This window comes from Schistocerca serialis, chromosome 7 (assembly GCF_023864345.2).
Source record: "Schistocerca serialis cubense isolate TAMUIC-IGC-003099 chromosome 7, iqSchSeri2.2, whole genome shotgun sequence".
Classification (NCBI taxonomy): domain Eukaryota; kingdom Metazoa; phylum Arthropoda; class Insecta; order Orthoptera; family Acrididae; genus Schistocerca; species Schistocerca serialis.
Genome location: NC_064644.1, coordinates 548355007 through 548369284, shown reverse-complemented (window position 1 = coordinate 548369284; position 14278 = coordinate 548355007). Strand labels below are relative to the sequence as shown.

Below are 14278 nucleotides of genomic sequence, written 5' to 3'. Positions count from 1 at the left end.
ACAAATAACAACCCTGTTCGTTAATAAAACATTGACAAAAATCAGCAAATGTACGCAAGCACGTCGCTTCACAAGTAAATTCATAGAACATGAAATTAGCACAAAGTATGAATCACGTAATTGCGAGCAGCAAATTACGTCTAAAGTACGTACCTAAGTGGAAATATGTTACCTGAAAAAATAAACTCAATTAATAGTTACCTTTTTAGTTTATTAGTTTCTTCTTGGAAATTACATTCTTTCTGAAATTTTCTCGATAGCAAGTCCTCTTAACGTCGGAGACACACAGAATTTACCTGAAGTTCTTAAATATTTTATAGAACCGTATCCTGAAAAATACTGAACGTTAATAACATAATTCATCAAGTCACTATAGCTTTATACTGAATTTAGTCGGAGAAATTAGACTGTGTATTTGTTTACGGCTGTCAGTGCATTCGCACTGAGCGCTCGATCAGCTGTAGGCGCGTGACGTAGGAAGCAATTGTTTGCGGTCAACGACTGCCTTGTGCGGCGCGCAGACTTGACTGTTGCTTTGAGTATGTGCCGCCGCCAAAGCACAGCGCGGTATCCTTGTATTCTCTGCATGTTTACGTAAACTGTTGGTTTCTCGAAAGTATGTCATTCCACAAAAATTTTAACGTTTGATATATGATGTATTCCCTTAGAGCGTCGTGATTTAAGAGTTTCTACTTCACCAGTGTTATCATGAATGATTTTGTGAATTCTATATGGACCGTTATAAAGCAGAAAAAAATTTGCGACACAAGCCTTTTCCTTTGCGAGACAAACGATGAGACTTAATTAACACCTTTTGACCAACTGACAAGATTTTTAAACGACCAGGACGCTTAGCTGATTTCTCTCTTCTAGGAGCTGCAGGTGCAATATTTTGTAGAGCCAGGTTGACAACTTCAGAATGCCGCAGTTTCCGTGAAGGCGGAAAAGGAACGATTTCAGATATGCGATTTGTCAGTGCTTTGTTTTTTAATATCAGTATAGGCAGTAAAGAAGTTGAGTCATTAGGAAGTTCAATCAGAATGTTTTGAAAAATATGAAGATACTGATCCCACGTTCTGTGATTCTGATGACAATAAAGACGACACAATTTATTGATTTCCTTCATCCATCTCTCTGAAGCGTTAGATTGAGGGTGAAAAAGTGAAATGAAAATTGGTTTAATTTTACGACGCCGTAGAGTACGAAGCCAAATTTTAGAACGAAACTGTGATCCATTATCTGATATAACCTTATCAACATGACCAACTTCTTTAAGAAAATGGTTAATGAAAGCATTAGATACTGAACGAGCTGTTGGTTTGCGTAACGGTGTAAAACACACATATTTTGATGTCAACTCCACTGCTACGAAAATGTACGCAAAACCATTAGTAGAACGAACCACTGGACCGAACAAATCGACTGCAGCCATCTCCTTTAATTTCGCTGGAATGTTAGGAAACAACGGTGCTCTGTGAGAAATAGTTGGCGGCTTAGCCGTTTGACATAATTTGCATTTGGCCGGAACAGATCGAATACGTTTTTCCATATTACTGAAGTAGCAATTTTCCCGTAATTTACGAAAGCATTTTCTGGGACCAAAGTGTGCATAACTGAAATGCGTATACCAAATCAGCTTATTAACCCACTCATCAGGAATACAAACTAACCAAACAGAGTTGTCGACCGATTTTCGTTTAAAAAGAATGTCATTGCGAACTAAATAATGCTGTCTAATCGTACGCTATCCTTTCTCCTCCACTTCTCCTTAATGTCCTTCCAGATTGGATCCTTATTTTGCTCCTTAGCGATGTCCTGGAGCGAAGACTAAATAAAGTTCTCAAACGCAACACCTTGAATATACATCAAACAATAATTGTTTTCCTAGCAGTCCTCTTCAGCACTTTGTTTCAAACCCATAGGTGCACGTGATAAAGCATCAGCAACAATATTTGAAGAACCCTGTATGTAAACAATACTAAAATCAAATTCCTGTAGGTACAACGTCCATCGTGACAATCTGCCATGAGTTAATTTTGTCGACATAAGAAATTCCAGAGCTCGATGATCGGTGTAAACCTTAGTATGTCTGCCATACAAAAATATGCGAAATTTTGTGAAAGCCCATACAACAGCCAAAGTTTCAAGTTCCGTAATCGAATAATTCTTTTCTGATTTAGAGAGAACACGACTTCCAAATGCAATAGTCTTCTGTACTACAACGCCGTTTTCTTCTATCTCTTGAAATAAATGTGCACCTAGGCCTTTGTATGATGAGTCCGTCGCCAAACAAAAATCTTTAGATAAATCCGGATGTGAAAGAAGTGGAGCAGCAACAAAAGCATCACGAAGTTGTTCAAATTCTGATTGAGCTTCCTCATCCCAACACCAATTAGAATTCTTTCCAGATAGTTCAAATAAACGAGGTGTGGCCAAATCGTCCAATTTAACAAAGCGTCTAAGAAAATTACAGACACCAAGGAAACTACGAACCTCACGATTTGTGGTAGGAACAGCATAATTACGAATAGCATCTAGTTTCTCTGGATCAGGAAGAATACCTTCTGTAGAAATAATGTGACCGAGAAATTTCACCTGAGAACGACCAAATTCAGATTTTTCTAAGTTCACTGTAATGCCAACTCTTGCAAAAATACGTAATAATGAATCCAAAATTTTGTTGTGCTCACTCCAAGAACGTTTAGCAATAAGAATGTCGTCAACATATGAAGTAATATTGTCACGAAGATAAACAGGTAAAATTTCATTTAAACTACGAATGAATGCTGCTGAAGATACGATAAGTCCAAACGGTAATTTCCGAAATCACTTTTAGGTAAAATAGTCATATCCGGTTATTATTTACTTACTCTCTAGATAGATTGATAGTAGAAGAGTTGTTTTGACAGATGCAAAGAATAGTAAAAGAGTAGGCAGCGGTGCAGAAAACTAAAAGAGAAATAGCACCACTACAGCTCGGGGCCCTATGCACGCTACGGCACATATTCACTTAGTGTAGTGAATCCCCTGACGACATTAATAGCCGCACATAATTTCCAGTTCGTGACTTAGTGGCCAATTTGGTGGAAGTGCGTACATAAATTGATCTAACCATGCACATGGATGTATGTCATTCCTAGAATTGCGGAAGCTCTTAAATTTCCGAACAGTCAAAAAGTGTTTATAGTCAAAGTTTTCGCCTCGTGGCGACAAAGACCTACCGCGTCTGTCCCAGTCCCAATGTTGATTATTGTTAAGTTCGCGCGCAGGGCGCTCTCTTGTTGCATCCCGTAAATGAAACAAATTATTTTCAACAAACCCCTCTGCTATCTGTGATTCCAAATTTCTTTTGCTGTCCTTTCCTACAATTTCGCCTTCGATTTGTTTGACTTGCTTTCGTAATGCCTCAACTTCCCTTTTAACGCGTTCATTAAATTTTCCCTGATTTTCAACATGCTTATTTATGTTCTGGTACTCTTCGGTTTCTGCAAATGGCAATGGTGCTGTATCATCTGAATCTCTGTCCCCATTTAAACTAAGACTTGTCAATTTATTTGAAATCTCCTCAACTCTTTCCGATAAGTCACCTAATTGTTCTTTCTGTTTATTTACGTCTTCCGTAAGTGTCGCGACTCGGGTTTCAGTATTGACACATTTGGTAGTTAACTGTTCATATTATTGTGTTAGGTTATTTAATCTGTCATTTGGTACGGATTCCTCGATTCTCTCAAATATTTCTTCCTTATCGTGTGCACGTTGTAAATTTAACTCTGAAAATTTTTGTACTATCACACGATCTCTTTCTTCCTGTTCTCTATCCTGTTCCTTTTGTCTAATCTCTACTGCAATTAATCTATTATTGTGAGAATTCAAAATCGGTTGTACTTCTTCTCTGATTTCTTTCTTTAATTCATCTTTCATGTTTTTGAAACATGTCCCTATTCGTGAATCTAACCGTGTTTCCATTGTTTCCATCTCTGTTTTAATTGTTCCTATTTGTGATTCTAACCGAGGTCCCAAATTTAATATTGCACTCATCAACTGCTCCATGTTAACTGGCTCGAAACTTTTTTCGCCTCTAACATTTCCCGCGAAACCAACGTCTTCCGTCAAGGCTGTAAAGCTATTTGTGTTCGATACTATTCCAGAATCTTCTGTCGTTAATCTCAGATTCAGAAAATTTTTTGATTGATTAAAATTTTGAAATGGTTCCGGACTATTTTCCCGACTTATTAAATTGTTTTCCACTTCATTATTCATCATCCTGTTCTCCTGTGTTGGCGAGTTCGCCATGTCAACAATTTCGTTATTCTGGCTATTCATCATTTTTGCCTTTTTCATCGATCGCGTAATCATTTACAAATCATACAAAACTCGTCACTGTACGAAAATTACACCCAATGACTCCTCATCTCCAACAATACCATTCACACGAAATGTTTCCCTCAAACACGATTAACGAACAATTGAAATAATTGCACTAAATTGTCTAACGCGTATACAAGACAACAAAATTAAATTCTACAAAAAAATACCATTAGAAGAATGACAATTACCAAATCTACACATGCAAAATAGACTACAATTACTACACTACAAATTACTAAAACAATACTACTGTCTACTATTTTTACAATCAGAATAATTCCAAGGGAATTTGAAAATCATTTTTATTTTTCGTAGCTGTATGTCCGATTACGCTGTGTCTCGTAAACGGTTGGCCCTGACTAGTATTATTACGCAATCTGACTGCATAGAACAACAACAAAGAATGAAATGAAAATTTTCGTTAACACCATTAGTTAATTAAGTCCCCAGCAACTATAAAACCTACGAAACCAAAGCACAAGTACAACTGTTCTGTGTGTGGAAGTATGACTCAACGTACACATCTGGCACGGTTCTTCTTCAATAAGACAAGAAATTTCAAACACCATTTATACTGACGTGATAAAAAAAATTAGAAATACTATAATTGCGCAAGAAAACCAGAATTACACTCTAATACAAGAACACTAGCCAGATGCTTTGTTGACTGAACCTGTAATGACGCATTATTCAGAACATTGAAATAATGAGAAGAAAAAGAAAAGGAGTTTGTTACCTTCATTTATATTGATGAAAAGCACTCTAATCATTACAATATCTCCACACCGACTCGCTACTACCACATCTCAACAAGAACTGACTACTGCCACATCTCGACAAGCACTCTTCACTACGACCTCTCAGCAAGCACTCACTACTACGAGTTCTCAACAAGCACTGCCCTCCGCTACTTCTCAATAATCACTGCCAGTGGAGGCGGCGAAACAAAACTCTCTGGCGCTGTGGCTCAGTGTAGCCACCTTTCAGTGTTAGTCCATATTGCTGTACATACCGTTACCTCTAATACCCAGAAGCACGTCCCCTTGTACTGATGCATGCCTGTATCCGTCGTGGCATACGATCCACAATTTCATCAAAGCACTGTTGGTCCAGATTGCCCCACTCCCCAACGGCAATTCGGCGTGGATCCCTCAGAGTGGTGGGTGCGTCATGTCGCCCATAAACAGCCCTTTTCAATCTATTCCAGGACTGTTCCATTGGGTTCATGTCTGGAGAACATGCTGGCCACTCTAGTCGAGCGATGTCCTTATCCTGAAGGAAGTCATTCACAAAATGTGCACGATGGTGGCGCGAGTTGTGGTCCATGAGGACGAATGCCTCACCAATATGCTGCCGATATGATTGCACTGTTGGACGGAGGATGGCATTCACGTATCGTACAGCCCTTAGGGCGCCTTCCATGATCACCAGCGGCGTACGTCGGCCCCACATTATGCCACCTCAAAACAGCAGGGAACTTCCACCTTACTGCACGCTAATGCGTTCAGCCTTACCAGGTTGCCTTCAAACACGTCTTCGACGATTGTCTTGTTGAAGGCATATGCGACCCATATCACCGAAGAGAACGTGATGCCAGTCCTGAGCGGTGCATTTGGCATGTTGTTGGGGCCATCTCTACCACGCTGTATGGTGTGGTTGGAAAGATGGACCTCTCCATGGACGTCGGGATTGAAGTTCCGCATCATGCAGTCTATTGCGCCCAGTTTGAGTCGTAAATCGACGTCCTGTGGCTTCACGGAAAGCATTATTCAGCATGGTGGCTTTGCTGTCAGGGTTCCTCCGAGCCATAATCGGTAGGTAGCGGTCATCCAGTGCAGTAGTAGCCCTTGGGCGGCCTGAATGAGGCATGTCATCGACAGGTCCTGTCTCTGTATCTCCTCTATGTCCGACCAACCTCGCTTTGGTTCACTCCGAGACGTTTGGACACTTCCCTTGTTGAGAGTCCTTCCTGGTACAAAGCAGACGCAGTCGAACTACGGTATTGACCGTCTAGGCATGGTTGAACTACAGACAACACGAGCCGTGTACCTTCTTCCTAGTGGAATGACTGGAACTGATCGGCTGTCGGACCCCCTCCGTCTAATAATCGCTGCTCATGCATGGCTGTTTACATCTTGGGGCGGGTTTAGTGACATCTCTGAACAGTCAAAGGGACTGTATCTGTGATACAGTATCCACAGGCAACGTCTACCTTCAGGAGTTCAGGTAACCGGGGTGACGCCGGTAGCTGTGAGCGGTTCTAGGCGCTTCAGTCCAGAACCGCGCTGCTGCTACAGTCGCAGGTTCGAATCCTGCCTCGGACATGGATGTGTGTAATGTCCTTAGGTTAGTTAGCTTTAAGTAGTTCTAAGTCTAGCGGACTCATGACCTCAGATGTTAAGTCCTTTTGCTTAGAGCCATTTGGACCATTTGTTGTTGTTGTGGTCTTCAGTCCTGAGACTGGTTTGATGCAGCTCTCCATGCTACTCTATCCTGTGCAAGCTTTTTCATCTCCCAGTACCTACTGCAACCTACATCCTTCTGAATCTGCTTAGTGTATTCATCTCTTGGTCTCCCTCTACGATTTTTACCCTCCACGGTGCCCTCCAATACTAAATTGGTGATCCCTTGATGCTTCAGAACATGTCCTACCAACCGATCCCTTCTTCTGGTCAAGTTGTGCCACAAACTTCTCTTCTCCCCAATCCTATTCAATACTTCCTCATTAGTTATGTGATCTACCCATCTAATCTTCAGCATTCTTCTGTAGCACCACATTTCGAAACTGTCTATTCTCTTCTTGTCCAAACTATTTATCGTCCATGTTTCACTTCCATACATGGCTACACTCCATACGAATACTTTCAGAAATGACTTCCTGACACTTAAATCAATACTGGATGTTAACAAATTTCTCTTCTTCAGAAACGCTTTCCTTGCCATTGCCAGCCTACATTTTATATCCTCTCTACTTCGACCATCATCAGTTATTTTGCTCCCCAAATAGCAAAACTCCTTTACTACTTTAAGTGCCTCATTTCCTAATCTAATTCCCTCAGCATCACCCGACTTAATTAAACTACATTCCATTATCCTTGTTTTGCTTTTGTTGATGTTCATCTTATATCATCCTTTCAAGACACTGTCCATTCCATTCAACTGCTCCTCCAAGTCCTTTTCTGTCTCTCACAGAATTACAATGTCATCGGCGAACCTCAAAGTTTTTATTTCTTCTCCATGAATTTTAATACCTACTCCGAATTTTTCTTTTGTTTCCTTTACTGCTTGCTCAATATACAGATTGAACAACATCGGGGAGAGGCTACAACCCTGTCTTACTCCCTTCTCAACCACTGCTTCCCTTTCATGTCCCTCGACTCTTATAACTGCCATCTGGTTTATGTACAAATTGTAAATAGCCTTTCGCTCCCTGTATTTTACCCCTGCCACCTTTAGAATTTGAAAGAGAGTATTCCAGTCAACATTGTCAAAAGCTTTCTCTAAGTCTACAAATGCTAGAAACGTAGGTTTGCCTTTCCTTAATCTTTCTTCTAAGATAAGTCGTAAGGTCAGTATTGCCTCACGTGTTCCAGTGTTTCTACGGAATCCAAACTGATCTTCCCCGAGGTTGGCTTCTACTAGTTTTTCCATTCGTCTGTAAAGAATTCGTGTTAGTATTTTGCAGCTGTGACTTATTAAGCTGATAGTTCGGTAATTTTCACATCTGTCAACACCTGCTTTCTTTGGGATTGGAATTATTATATTCTTCTTGAAGTCTGAGGGTATTTCGCCTGTTTCATACATCTTGCTCACCAAATGGTAGAGTTTTGTCAGGACTGGCTCTCCCACGGCTGTCAGTAGTTCCAATGGAATATTGTCTACTCCGGGGGCCTTGTTTCGACTCAGGTCTTTCAGTGCTCTGTCAAACTCTTCACGCAGTATCGTATCTCCCATTTCATCTTCATCTACATCCTCTTCCATTTCCACAATATTGTCCTCAAGTACATCGCCCTTGTATAGACCCTCTATATACTCCTTCCACCTTTCTGCTTTGCCTTCTTTGCTTAGAACTGGGTTTCCATCTGAGCTCTTGATATTCATACAAGTCGTTCTCGTATCTCCAAAGGACTCTTTAATTTTCCTGTAGGCGGTATCTATCTTACCCCTAGTGAGATAGGCCTCTACATCCTTACATTTGTCCTCTAGCCATCCCTGCTTAGCCATTTTGCACTTCCTGTCGATCTCATTTTTGAGACGTTTGTATTCCTTTTTGCCTGTTTCACTTACTGCATTTTTATGTTTTCTCCTTTCATCAATTAAATTCAATATTTCTTCTGTTACCCAAGGATTTCTACTAGCCCTCGTCTTTTTACCTACTTGATCTTCTGCTGCCTTCACTACTTCATCCCTCAAAGCTACCCATTCTTCTTCTACTGTATTTATTTCCCCCATTCCTGTCAATTGCTCCCTTATGCTCTCCCTGAATCTCTCTACAACCTCTGGTTCTTTTAGTTTATCCAGGTCCCATCTCCTTAAATTCCCACCTTTTTGCAGTTTCTTCAGTTTTAATCTACAGGTCATAACCAACAGATTGTGGTCAGAGTCCACATCTGCCCCTGGAAATGTCTTACAATTTAAAACCTGGTTCCTAAATCTCTGTCTTACCATTATATAATCTATCTGATACCTTTTAGTATCTCCAGGGTTCTTCCATGTGTACAACCTTCTTTCATGATTCTTAAACCAAGTGTTAGTTATGATTATGTTGTACTCTGTACAAAATTCTACCAGGCGGCTTCCTCTTTCATTTCTGTCCCCCAATCCATATTCACCTACTATGTTTCCTTCTCTCCCTTTTCCTACACTCGAATTCCAGTCACCCATGACTATTAAATTTTCGTCTCCCTTCACTACCTGAATAATTTCTTTTATTTCATCATACATTTCTTCAATTTCTTCATCATCTGCAGAGCTAGTTGGCATATAAACTTGTACTACTGTAGTAGGTGTGGGCTTCGTATCTATCTTGGCCACAATAATGCGTTCACTATGCTGTTTGTAGTAGCTTACCCGCATTCCTATTTTCCTATTCATCATTAAACCTACTCCTGCAGTACCCCTATTTGATTTTGTGTTTATAACCCTGTAGTCACCTGACCAGAAGTCTTGTTCCTCCTGCCACCGAACTTCACTAATTCCCACTATATCTAACTTCAACCTACCCATTTCCCTTTTTAAATTTTCTAACCTACCTGCCCGATTAAGGGATCTGACATTCCACGCTCCGATCCGTAGAACGCCAGTTTTTTTCCTCCTGATAATGACATCCCCTTGAGTAGTCCCCGCCCGGAGATCCGAATGGGGGACTATTTTACCTCCGGAATATTTTACCCAAGAGGACGCCATCATCATGTAATCATACAGTAAAGCTGCATGCCCTCGGGAAATATATATATATATATATATATATATATATATATATATATATATATATATATATATTTATTTATTTTTATTCGGGGTGATGCAAAACTTTTTTTCATGTGTGTGTGCAACAAACTGACGTCAGCGACACAGGTCTATAGTTTTGCAAAAGTGATCGACGACTCCTCTTTAAATGTCAATCACCTGCGTTTTTTCCCAATCGCTATGTACCTTCGTTGCCGCAGCGATCGGCGACAAACTGCTATTAGAAGGGCAGCTAGTTCTTTCTCGCAATCTCTGTACCATCACGCAGATATCTTATCTGCTCAAGATGCCTTTCCACTGTTGAGCAACATATGTCGATTTTCTATTCCGCAATCATTTATCTCAGTAACTGCTATAATGGCGTTAATTCGATGACTGAAAGCTGGAATCATTTTATGGACTTCCACAGAGAAACAATTCAGTATTTCCGGCTTACCTCTTTTATATTATATTTCGGTTTCAATACTTTCACTGAGCGATTTAATAGATGATTTTAATGAATTTAAAGACTTTACGTAAGACCAATACCTCTTATGAGCAACAGTCATATAGATTACGAAATATGCTTTTGAATCCTTTAATAGCTCTTTGCATTACTCTCCTTACGCTTATTTTGACTTCATTCAGCTTTTAATTGTCAAATATGTGTAGACTTCACTTAAATCTGTGGTGAATCTCACTCTGCCTTCGTAACAATTTCTTAACACGGCTATTCAGTCGCTGAGCGTCTGTTCCACACCCTAAAACTTTGCTAGGTACATACTGATCGAAAGTGTTTTGAACGATACTTTAGAGTTTGTTCGATTTGTGCTGCACATCTCTGATCTCAGAGCTGAATATTTGATTTTCAGATCTATCCAATTTTCATCCTGTGACTTTCTAAGCAGAATTACTTTTCAACTATCAGAGATAATGCACATGCTTAGCTGTCTATGCATAACTTTTGATCGCATGACTCTCTTATTCTCAGCTACAAGTTGACGTCTCCCCCGCCCCCCCCCCTCCCCCCATTACAATTGCATTAACTCCATTTCAGACGAACTGAATAATAAAAGAGAACGAGCTGGAACGTCACCAAAGAAGTAGCAATTTAAACGAAATATCTTAACACCTTGGACGCTGATTTAAGTGGGCGAATCACTAACTGGCTGCTTGTTCATACGAAGAGTGCGTGCTGTGTCTATGAACACACTGTGGCAGCCGTCGACATGTGAGATGATGACCTGACAGGCAAGCCGACTTGTTGAGAATTATGTGGCAGGTTGACGGCAACAACCGAAACATCGGACGTATCCCATGGTAAATACCGTCTCGTTAGTGGCCCGTACTAAACGTGGTTCTCAGCAGTGCAACGCTGTGGGCCATACTATGTTGCTGGGGAATATTTCAACAGGGACTACGCTGCCCATTATGAAATATTAGTCTAATGCAGTGTTCGGCAAACCCATTAATAAACAGAGCCACAATCAACGATACGACGATTGAATATTCTTTCGAAAGCCCAATTTTTTAAACTTACGCTATATAGGCAGGTACATTGCAGTTAAATTAACTAAGGTATTGTCAAGCTGATCTTCGCTAAAAATGTCTTTGTTCGTTAAGGAGGACACCTCCCAGCTCTCTCATTCGCACCCGTCTTGTATACTTGACTTTACCACCTCAATACACCTCTCTCAATACTCGACACTTTATCCTATTTCACATATTTCACTCCACAACGCTCCTTAAAATTATCTTGATGAGCTCAATGTTTTAAGTCTTATTTTTACTACAGGTATGCCGTATAACATTTGAAATAATTCTTAATAATGTTATTGTTTACTGATAAAAAATTAAATTGTGACAATGATTGTCAAACACTAATATGAAAAATGGCCTTGCACCTCCTTGAAAGTTACATTAAGTCAAGTTTGTATGTTATTGTTATTAATTATAGTCAGCATTCCAAGATCAGTAGCAAGACGTCTCAGTTTACAGTGGACTGATACTGAAAAACGAGTGTGCTCATGGATATATATACCCGAATAAGGGAAGAACAGCAAATGATACTTTTTTCAAATGATTATATGAGTCAGAAATACTTTCCAGGTGTTAAAAATCTATATGTTTTCCGTCTCCAGGTCATTCAATGCAGACCACTCCGGCTGTGAATAATGTTCACGTTTGTTTCCCTCCAATTTTTCTGTATCAGCAGAAAGACGTTCAGATTTTGAGCTCCACAGTTCTTCGTTTTTTAAAACCAGCAATTGCATTTGAAAGTTACCATCATCAGTAATAAATGGAGAAACATTTAACTTTGCTCAGACTTTTTTTAACGAAGGCAAACAGTGGTCTGTTGTTACAGAATTCCTAAAACACATTGATAAAAGCTTCCCTCATATTAAAGAACGTTGTTTTGAAATACCAAATGTCAATATGAGAATTATTTTCTTGTTGATGTATCAGCAGGCATGAACAATAAATCAACTTTTCTTTTTCGGAATCTTGATCAAAATGGATATTTTGTTTCCAAATGTAATAAATTCGCCTAACATACAACGAAATTGTGTTTCCTTTCCCTCGTAGTCTACGATTAGGCTGGTATAGATGAGACGTAAACATGAAATAAATTTTTTGGACGGATCGTCCCTCAGTTCTGGACAGTTATCACCTTCCTCAAGAAGAAGTGCTTCAGTTTCTGACCCAAAGGAAGAGAAGCATTTAAAACTGTCCCTTCTAGATAACCAAGCATGTTATGCAGCAGGTCTGTGTATACGCTCTACATTTCAAGTAAATGTTCTCTAAATTTGTCATGATTAAGAGCTTTACAGCGGAGTTGGTAATCTTAATCACTAATTCCACGACTTTGCATATCTCTTCTGGAAACGACTTAACACTATAAAAGATCCGATGGTAAGTATGTAGCTCGTGATCACTTTTTTCTTTCAAAATAACAACAAACCCGTTTCGTACGCCAGTCGTACTTTTCGGACCCTCTGTTGAAATTGAGACTATTTGATCGAGTGGAATATTATGCTTTTAAATGCACACAGTTATACCATATACTACATTTTATTCATCTGAAAAGGATTCCAACGTGATTATGGACGCACGATGGGAATTAATTGACTTTGAATGCGGAATGATATGTGAAGGGACATTCCATCCCCGTCTGCAGTGCTTCTCCTCGGCTCGTGACCATATCGGCTGTACCCTAGACAACTGGAAAACCGGTGGTAATATCTGATGGTAGGATTCGAGAGTGGCGAAGTCCCCACGAAGCGATGGACTCATGTGAAATGATAATTAAGTCAAGACCCTAAGCTGTCGACAGGCGTTGACATACATCAACTGGGACAGTTGAAAATGTGTGCCCCGACCGGGACTCGAACCCGGGATCTCCTGCTTGCATGGCAGACGCTCTATCCATCTGAGCCACCGAGGGCACAGAGGACAGTGCGACTGCAGGAATTTATCCCTTGCACGCTCCCCGTGAGACCCACAATCCCAACTTCTGTGCTGGATGCACACGAGTTGCCCGAACTCTTACGGGACCCGGTTAGATTGTCTGCGGCGAGTAATGAGTGTAATGGGCAGGGGCACTACGAATGTAGTGTGTGGACATTAAGATGGGAATGTGGGTCTCACGGGGAGCGTGCAACGGATAATCCCTGCACTCCTCTGTGCCCTCGGTGGCTGTTTCAAAATGGTTCAAATGGCTCTGAGCACTATGGGACTTAACAGCTGAGGTCATCAGTCCCCTAGAACTTAGAACTACTTAAAGCTAACTAACCTAAAGACATCACACACATCCATGCCCGGATTTGAACCTGCGACCGTAAGGGTCGTGCGGTTCCAGACTAAAGCGCCTAGAACTGCTCGGCCATCGAAGGCTGAGATGGATAGAGCGTCAGCCATGGAAGCAGGAGATCGCTGGTTCGAGTCCCGGTTGGGGCACACATTTTCAACTGTGCCCGTTGATATATATCAACACCTGTCGACAGCTTAGGGTCTTGATTTAATTATCATTTCATTCTAAGAGAGCTGTCTGGTCACCGATGGTATCTGCTGTTTTGGACATGTCCGAAAGAATAGGTACCATCTTCATATGAACCCAAGTTGTCATCAATGGTACGTGCAAGATGGCGGTGGCTCCATAATGGTATGCGCTGTGTTTACATAGAATGGACTGGGTCCTCAGGTCCAACTGAACCGATCGTTGACTGGAAATGGTTATGTACGGCTAGTTGCAGACCACCTGCAGCCATTCGCGGACTTTATGTTCCCAAACAGCGATGGAGTATTTATGGATGAAAATGCGCGATATTACCGGGCCGCAATTGATGGCTATATGTATGAAGAACACTATGGACAATTCGAGAGAATGATCTGGCCACCAAGATCGTCCTTCATGAATCCCATCGAACATTTGGGGGACGTAATGGAGAGATCAGTTCGTGCA

The 14278-nt window shown here is 40.7% G+C and overlaps 1 protein-coding gene and 1 non-coding gene across 2 annotated transcripts in view; one reads left to right on the top strand and one right to left on the bottom strand.

Annotated features, from left to right (window-relative positions):
* LOC126413238 (semaphorin-2A-like) overlaps positions 1-14278 on the top strand; it is a 1385371-nt gene that overhangs the window by 17108 nt on the left and 1353985 nt on the right. The window lies entirely within an intron of this gene.
* Positions 13188-13262, bottom strand: Trnaa-ugc (transfer RNA alanine (anticodon UGC)). The gene has a single exon. It is a non-coding gene; the product is annotated as a tRNA-Ala (tRNA).